Genomic DNA, 9,568 nt, shown 5'->3' with positions numbered 1-9,568 from the left:
GGGTCCTGCAGGGATGTTTTATCCCTCTTATCAATTATGCCAGATGACGGGCAGGGTAGATGCCCGCCTCAAAAGCCATCCAGATTGGGTTGATAAGGGTGTAAAAACACATAAATTATTAACGGAAAAACTGAAATTACCAGAAGATCGTCTTGGGTTTTTTACCCCTTGTTTTTTTTTTGGGGGGGGGGTTGGAGGAGGTGGTTTGATATTGTTTTGTTTTGTCGGTTGGGTTGTTGTTGTTTTGTTGTTGCTCGTAGGGCTGGGTGATCAGAGGGGGGGGGTGTCTGCTTAAAGAAAGCACGGGTTTAGTATGTCATGGGCAAGAGAGCCGGCCAACCGTGGCGTGATATGACAAGATGTTATAGAGCCCAAAACATAATAAAAATTCTTAACTTTAAAGAACGATTTCTAAGCTCTCAGCATGTCTAACAGTCACACGGGCCCGTCCTTTCATAACAGATGAGACATTTGAATTCAGGTTGCCCCACTGGGAGAGCGCAGTGCATCCCGAACACACGAAAATAACTTTGCCAGACATGGGCGTGCACTCAAATAGTTTTTTGTTGTTGCTGAGAAGTTATCTAACATGCGTGTCTTTAAAGGACAGGATGTTTATAACTTTGGGTTAAGAAAATTTGCAAAGTTCAAGAAATCCTCTGATCCATCTAATGAACATGCTAACAGGCCGTGTCTTTGTGTGACAGGTTACTTTGAACTTTGGGTTCAGAACATTTCCAAAGTTCAAGAAATCCTTCTGGTCCTTCAAATGAACATGAAATCATTTCGGTTTGCATCTTGCAATCCGAAACTGTTGAAACCAACCTCATGGTACGTCAACGTTTGCTCTCTGGTTTATGAGCACAAGGTCTCTGTGGCACTCCATGTATGAATGTCCACGGAAAATCATCTTGGAGTAATGAAATCGCTGTTCAGTGTGGACAAGGTAATACAGAAATCGGGTTACTGAGTCAGTGTGCAGATTTTATTTTGTCCTCAGCAGAAGTTTCAGAAGAGCTCACGTTATATTTTTTTTTACGTATGTTGAAACAATTAAATTGAGGAATTTATAAACATATGGATGAACCATCGTTTGTCCCTTTTCTCCCTGTCTTCTGGTCATATACAAAAATACACACACCTGTCCCTGCTAGTTCATGAATGTTGAATTTGAATGGGTGTAGTATAAGTTGCTTTCGATAGTAAACAGTGTTGTGTAAGTCATAGATGTCCATCTACGAAAATTGCTCTTGTGCTCATGCAGTCCAGCTGTTCCTTTGTCCCTCCCCTGTACAAGCAACTAGGAACAATTTTTATTTTCACTTACTCAAATATATGCACACAGATGCAGTTTGGGGGGGGGGGGGGGCAGGGGGAAAAGGGGGGTGGGGGTGGGGAGTGTCAAACGCTGTATTTTTTCAGATTGTATAATATGTATGGCAGGCGCGGTTCGTCCATAGAGCACGGTCGTGCAGTGACGCCCAAAATGTTTTAATGTTCTATGACGTAAAGCACCCACAATAATAAAATAAAAGACGCCAGAAACAAACACTAGCCAAATATTATATCAAAACAAGGCCCTCGCTGGCGCCGTAACTGTAATTTCTATTCTATAGCGCCGTAAAACATCTACTATGCCATGCCTAAGTTCATGCGCTGTTTCTAAACATAACAGGATAGTCAATAGTGGAAACCTGACCTATAAATCGCTCTTTGGGATAACCCAAGCGATGACGACACTTGTAGAGAGTTTGGCGGTACATTAATATTAATAAGACGGCACATCTCAAATGTGCTCCTGCCGAATAGCGCCGAAACATAGCCCACAGTAGGCAATCTAAAAATAAATGTCATAGACTGTGCACTATTCCATGCCAAAATTATGTGGGTCCCGGAGCAATCCAGCGGAGTGCTCAAGGGAATTGTGATTGGTTCATTGTCTTGTCGCTATTTTAAGTAACTCTGTGACTGTGAACCTGAAGGAGGTAAACGTGACATACTTAAGTCGCCGTCATATGAGTTGTGCCTTTGAACGGATTTGTAGTGAAGTGGTGAAAGGTATTACTTGAGTGTTCAGTTCTAATGCAGGATGAATTAAATTGACGTTGAGCTAACAAACAGATTTAATTCTAGAAGTCAAAGCCACAAGTAAAAAGAATGAAAATAAAAGCACAAGGTCTTCCTTCACCAACCCAAAGATCCTAAAAGTATAATTATACACCATTCCATTAAACTCTGCCCTTGATTATCTACAGCCTAAGATAGCTTGATTGTGCACGCCAACTTCTTAGACCCACGAGCCGCCCCTGATATATGGCCACTGAAACTGTAGCAAATCAATTAGATATCTTTTTTCAAGAAAATTTCAAACCTAATTTCGAATCATCAAACTACGGGGAAAACGGACAGCCCCCCACTCCCTTAAAAACCTCCAGATTTTTTTTTAATCTCTGGGGGCATGTCCCCCTGAAACTCTGATTGATCCAAAGTGTGGGAGATTACTACACAGTTAGGCTTAACGTAACATTGTTCGAATAAAAACCATGTTGCTCAGTGTCGCCAGGAATTACCTTGCTAACTAAAGAGGGGAGGATTTCTAACGGCGATTCACTATGTCGCATACGGAGAGTGGTGGCCCTTGTGATGAGTATTGGGTTAAGTGGGAGACGTTCTCTTGACGTTTGTATAATATAATACGTATATGATATCATATATGTTATATGATGAATGATAAATACATGGAGTTGTCTGAGCATTGCACTTCCAGAGAAATAAGTCGTTATATTGCCTACGTGACATAAAACAACACTTGAATATCCCACGCGTGAAATATAGCCTGTTTTAGCGTAATTTGTGAAGGTTATTCTGCGCACTACATTCTCCCTACGTTTTAGTTTGTTTTGACTGTGAAGTTTAATATCAGAGTCATTTCTACTCTCACGACATCGCGGCAAAGATATGTTCCGAAATAAGCGAAGGAGGAATGCTCAATTTCAACAAGTCACCAATCTGAGGCTGATCATGAACTCACCCTCCGCCACAGAGGTTATAAATAGAACTAGAGGTATTAGCTGTGACGTCACGAGTGTCAAACTTGAGGGGCGAGCCGCCATTCCATGTTATTCTTTTTCATACTCTAAAACTCTATGAAGACCTAGGCTTTTCTTCAGTAGAAGGAGAATGTAGACAGCATGACATAAAAGCAATCCATTTTGTAAGTATGAAATTATCATTTTTCTTAACAAACTCAGTTTCTCACTTTGTCTCCCTCCGACCTTTCCCCCACTCCACCCAGGAAGAGCAAACAATAGATCTTCCAAATACATCTCTCTATTCAGTTGTAGCCCACATTTAAGTGCATTTATGTTTCCAATAATCAGTCAGCAGGTGTGTGCGTGTACATCAGGGACGGCTCATGGGGCAAAAAAGTGGACGTGCATAATTAAACTATCGCATGCTGAAGATAGTCAAGGGCATAGTAAATAGTAAATGAGACGGTGTATAATTTTAGGATCTTTGAGTTGGTGAGGGAGGGCCTCGTGCTTTTATTTTCCTTCTTTTTACTTGTCGCTTTAATTTCTAGTACTAAATTTGTTTGCTAGCTAAACATCAATTTCGTTCATCCTGTATTGGAACTGAACACTCAAGTAATAACTTTCACTACTCCACTACAAAACCATTCAAAGGCACAACTGACGGCCTGTCACGTTCACCTCCCTCAAGTTCACGGTCACAGAGTCACTTAGAATAGTGGCAAGATAGACAATGAACCAATCACAATTCACTTGAGCACTCCGCTGGGTTGCTCCGAGGTTCACATAATACTGGCAAAGAATAGCGTACGGTCTATCGCGTTTATTTTTATACTGCCTACTGTGGGCTATGTTTCGGCACTATTCGGCAGGACCACATTAGAGATGTGCCGGCTTATTAATATTAAGGCAAGCGCTACTTGCAACGCCGCGTTCTGAATAGCTCCCATGCTATTTGCAACGCCGCGTTCTGAATTGCTCCCGTGCTATTAGAAACGCCAGTCAGTACTAGAATTAGATCTAGATGCAGTAGCCATCGTTTCTACATGATAATACTGTAGTTCTGCCTGAATTGTGGAAGCTTTCTCAGTTTTTTGATAAACCTCCTAGGATTTTGACTCCTTTTTTTATATGACGCTGTCTTATTCCGATCAATATTGGGTAGATCTAGATCTAGAAAAATATGGATCTAGATTAGATCTAACAATTGTTTCTGACATTGTTTGCACAAAAGTAGACGTCTTGTTCATCTCTCATAATCATAATCATCTGAGTTAGAGTTTGAGCATGTTTAAGTCCAAAGAAGCTTGGATAACAATAACACAACGGTGCAACTCGAATTTTAAGTTAGGCCTAGAAAACGTATACAAGCTGTCTACTGTCTACGTTCTCTAAGTCTAATGTTCAGTGCTTCCAAGCGTGGCATCGAATCCCGGTCCTGGAAGGGTTTTTTTCCCCCCTTCTCCTGAGCCTAAAATTTTATTTTAAAAAAATTAGACTCACAGACCAAGGAAAGCCACCACTGAACTTTAACCAGGCCTAAATTGGTAAGAGAAAAAGTATAGGCTATACTACTACTACTAATAATGGATTGCATTTATATAGCGCATATCCACTTATGCAATGCTCTATGCGCTTCACATGATACATATAATGGATTTACAAATCAATTTTAAAGGTACATAGTGTTACATACTCATGCAAACACATATTCACTCACGCACGCACCACACACACACACACATACTCACATACACACATACGTACATATGCACATACGCACATACAAACTCACAACGATCTAACTAAGGCCTACTTAGTACAGAGCTCCTCTTGGGGACAAAACCAGAATGTGCATGCTTCATCACTACATAAAAAAACAACTACAAAGCAACAAGATATAATTATGGGAACAATTTGTTGGTCAGTTGAGAAGAGGACAACAACAACAACAACAACAACAAAAAACAACAGAAAAAAACACACAAAAAACGTCCAGGACGGGATCGAACCTACGCTAAAAAAATGGTTTGATTTCAAGCGCAGACGCTCTGTCACTTCGGCCATCAGAACTTCCGATAACGAAGTGCAGATTAAGCTTAATATTTTACAGACGGCGTTTTATTTAGCACTGGCGCTAATCGCAACGCGCCGTTGCAAATAGGCACTTCCTAATATGAATGTACCGCCAAACTCGCTACAAGTGTCGTCATCGCTTAGGTTATCCCCAAGAGCGATTTATAGGTCAGGTTACACTGTTGAATATCGTATTATGTTTAGCTAAAGCGCGTGGACTTTGGCGTGGCATAGTAGATGTTTTACGGCGCTATAGACGCAGAAATGACAGGTATGGCGCCAGTGAGGACCTTGTTTTGATATAATATTTGGGCAGTGTTTGTTTCTGGCTTATTTTATTTTTATTATTGTGGGTATTTTACGTAATAGAACATAAAAAAACTTTTGGGTGGCACTGCACGGCTGTGCTCTATGGGCGAACCGCGCCGGGTGTACATTCTATGAGTAAACAACAACAGCAAACAAAAAGAAAACTTAAAATAAAACTAAACTGAACTTCAAACCCTATGAAGACCTAGGCATTGCGAGGGAAACGCAGCGTGACAATCCTCTTAAAAATGACGACAAAGCGAGCTGAGTGGGTCCGTTCAGCCGTGGTGAATTTAAATGGGTGACGACCTCCAGTACTACAAGACTACAACCTCTTTGCACTCCGTCGGTATCAATATGGTAAATAAGGCAGTCGCAGAAAAATCGAATACTTGCTACGTCTGCAGCTGAAGCTGCGTTCATGTATTGTGTGATGTGTGCCTAGTGCCTAGGCTAGTCAAGATAAACTCTCGGCTCCAGACTATGGCCTAGACTGAGTCCCCCCCGGCACACACACGCACCCTACCCCACGCCCCACACACTCAATTTTAAAAAATGAAGCTGTGTTACTGTTATGATTTCCCTGGGCTTCGACAGATTGTTTTGTGTGTATTTTTAAATGAAGTTTTGGGCGGGTTATCAACCACTGATGTTTTTGTACTGTGTACACCTGCGTCGTGTTTGTGGGGAGATTTAAGTTGGTCATACTTCTGAATCTATAGCTTGGTCACTTTCGCCTACCGGCAGAAAAAAATCTAGGAAGTTACCTATGTGCTTGAAACTTAGCATGGTACTCCTGTAGGCCAGCGACTAACCAACCACCCCTCCCCCCAAAAAAACAACAACAACCCCCCCCCGAAAAAAAAACAACAACAACTAAAAACCAAAAAACAAACCAACAACAAACAACCCCTACCCCCCAAACAGGAACAAACAAATAACCAAAATAACCAAATTAGCCAAAATAAACAAATAAACAAAACAAAACCCCCCACCAAAAATACAACGTTGATGAAATTATTGAAAAAAAAGGCTTTCTTTTTGTGCCCTATATTTAACACTGCCCTTTGGGTGCATGCATTGGATCACTGAAATATTTGATGACACACACACACACACACACACACACACACACACACACACACACACACACACAAACACGCACACGCGCGAAATGCTCTGTCGTGTGAATGATAATATACCAGTATTGATGTCCTACTTCTGTCATATTTTAAAAACTGTTCGATTACAAAAGGGGGTCGAGTTCAAGGTCAAACTTTCCGCTCGCAGGGCAGTGACGAGGTGGGGGGGGGGGGGGGGGGGGTGAATTCTATTGAGTCCAGTGCAACGAGGTTGCTCCTGTGGTTTTCTAGCTCCGCCCACATTTCCACTTACCATTACTTCCCCTGAATGCACTACTTTACTCTTTTGGCTGAGTCCGTTAGGAATAGTCATATTTGGTCGCGTTAAAGAACAAGCGGGCTAACCCAGTCCAGATTTCGGGGGTTTCAAGAAGCAGACGATATTCGGAGACGTCTTCGACGAGCACCCAAGAACTATTCGGAGGCGCGCTCCCGCACAGAGATGCACTACTTTGGGGGTCAAACTGCGTATCGTTTGCTGCAGTTCACACATAAAGCCACTAAAACTGTCGCAAATAAATTATTTTCCAGAAAATTTCAAATCTGACTGCAAAATATCACACCCAGATTTTTTTACTTGGTCTAGAGGCACAAAGCGTTTTGATAGGTCTATCACCGTCGGAGACGTCTCCGAATAGATACTGCGTTTCCAGAAATCTTGACCAACACCAAAAGTGAGCATTGCCCTACTTGTAGGAGAAGTTTGGTTTCATTGTTCCTTTCCTGCTCTCTAACAAAGTTTTGTCGTCTGCTTTCGTCTCCACCTTCTGTCTCCACCCCTCACCCCCTTTTCATCCTCTTCTGGGCTTCTGACTCCTTCTGCAGCCTTTCTACTGTTACTCCTTGGCTCTTCCTTACCTCGGTCTTTCATCCACACCCCTGATCTTATGGTAGGAAAGATCTACACCTAGCCTTCTAGTCTTCTAGGAAAAGGGCGAAAAATCTCAGAGGTCCAGTGTACAAGCAACAGTTGCGCACGTTTAAGATACCTTGGTGGTCCAAAATTGATAAGCGTAGGCTTCGTACGCCATCCGGGCAAAATTCAAAATTTCCTACCAACTGAAAATTATGTAGTGTGGCCGTCGGGCTCCTATGACCTTATACAGTTGCGAGCGCCGTAAAATACTTACCAACCCCCCCCCCCCCCCCCGCCCTCCGAAAAAAGAGCTAGGTAGCAAAGTCAGTCTCGACAAAGTGTTGTTTATATAAATATGGTTTCCATACTATCCTTCACTTTCGTTTTTGTCATTTAAAAAATGCCACCCCCCAACCAAAGAACAACAACAACAACAACACCCCCCCCCTTTCCCCCGGAAAAAATCTCTGACCTGTTGAATTATGTGTTTTGCAACTTGCTTTGCCTGTTGCCTGTGTTTACACTATTGTTGTTTTGCTTGGGGTTTATTTCGCGAAGGGAGACGTATGGATAGTACCCGTAATTAATATGGCTTGAAATAAAGAGAATCCAGATATTTTTCATTCCTTACTGTGATTCTGAGGGGACTTGAAATGTCAAATGTCGTTTCCACGTGAGCTCTTGAGTGGAGACACGACTTGACCACTTGACTGGTCATTTGTAAAGCGTGCTGACGAAATGAGTTACTTCTCGGATTTTATCATTATGGAAATAGCATCACGCTTATAGGTGTAGTTTTTAAAATGTATAAGTATGAAATAATAAAAGGCTTTTTGTACTTTAAGATTGTGGCATCAATAGAAAATCTACAAATTTCACCGTAGTGTCGATTTTTGGCCAATATCTCCATTTGTAAATAGTGAGAAGTAACTCGTGTTGTCAGCTCGCCTCACATTTGATCTTTTTTGGTCTAGACCTATTTCGTCAGCTGATATAAGTTTTGTATTAAATCATGCGTTGTGGAGATTGACCATGAATTATCACGATTAAATTTGTTAATACAACTTGGCAATTTCACACGCAGGATAAAATCTGAGCTACCAACATAACACATACAATACAATTCCTTTTTTTAAAACAATTTCTGTGCCCATTTGAACTGGGAAAAAAGCTGTTGAAATTGAAGAAAAAGATGTTAGTTGTTTTTAAGTTTCGGACGGGTTATCTATCTCTGTCCATCTTTTGAAAGCGACAATATCTATCTTGTAATCTCAGTCGTCTGAAACAATAGGTTTATACTGCGAAGTCAATCTCGGAGAATAGAAGAAGTTGTTCACTGTAAAGGGCGAACAACGTTATCTCTAAGAATAATAAACTTGGATGAATGTTACTTATTATCTATTTTATTTTAAGACCCAAAAAGGGTGTAAACTACGATAATATATTTGAGAAATCTCGCATAGGGAAAGTGCAAACATGTTTGGAGACTCACCTGTTGGCAAACAAATGGCTTCAAGACGAAGCTGTTTTTTCAATGTCGATCAAATCTCAGAGGAAGGCCAGCAAGGAGGCAGGTTTATATAGGGAACTGAACGCAGCGTGAACCTAAACATGCCAAGCACCGACAGATCTTTTCAATACGAGTTGCAATCCCACTCTAGTTTTCAGGTTTAAGGGTTGGGGATAAATAATTGTCCTGAGTCTGCCAACTGAGACACACACACAAACACACACACACGCACACACACATACACACACACACACACACACACATACACACGCACACACACATACACACACACGCACACACACACGCACACACACACACACAGAGGCCTTAAATTTATGCAGACACATTCGAGAGATCTGCCTTTGGTAACTTGAGGAGAAGCTTAAATTCAACCTGTCACGACTGCCTGCTCTTAAAATTTTTATGAGTTTTAAAGAAATAAAAGCAAGATTAGGTCATATGTAGCACCAAAGTTGAATTTCTTCATTTTTAGTTATCGGTTTTATAACATAATTAGGTCATAAGTGAGTATGTCTAAAAAGAGGACAAATTAAATCCTTTCAGATCGAAATTCCACTGGTCGTTTTAAAAGTGTTTATACTTGTGTGTGTGTGTGTGTGTGTGTGTGTGTGTGTGTGTTTGA

The sequence above is a fragment of the Aplysia californica genome, unplaced genomic scaffold (assembly GCF_000002075.1).
Source record: "Aplysia californica isolate F4 #8 unplaced genomic scaffold, AplCal3.0 scaffold00211, whole genome shotgun sequence".
NCBI lineage: Eukaryota > Metazoa > Mollusca > Gastropoda > Aplysiida > Aplysiidae > Aplysia > Aplysia californica.
Note: the sequence above shows the minus strand (reverse complement) of the source record.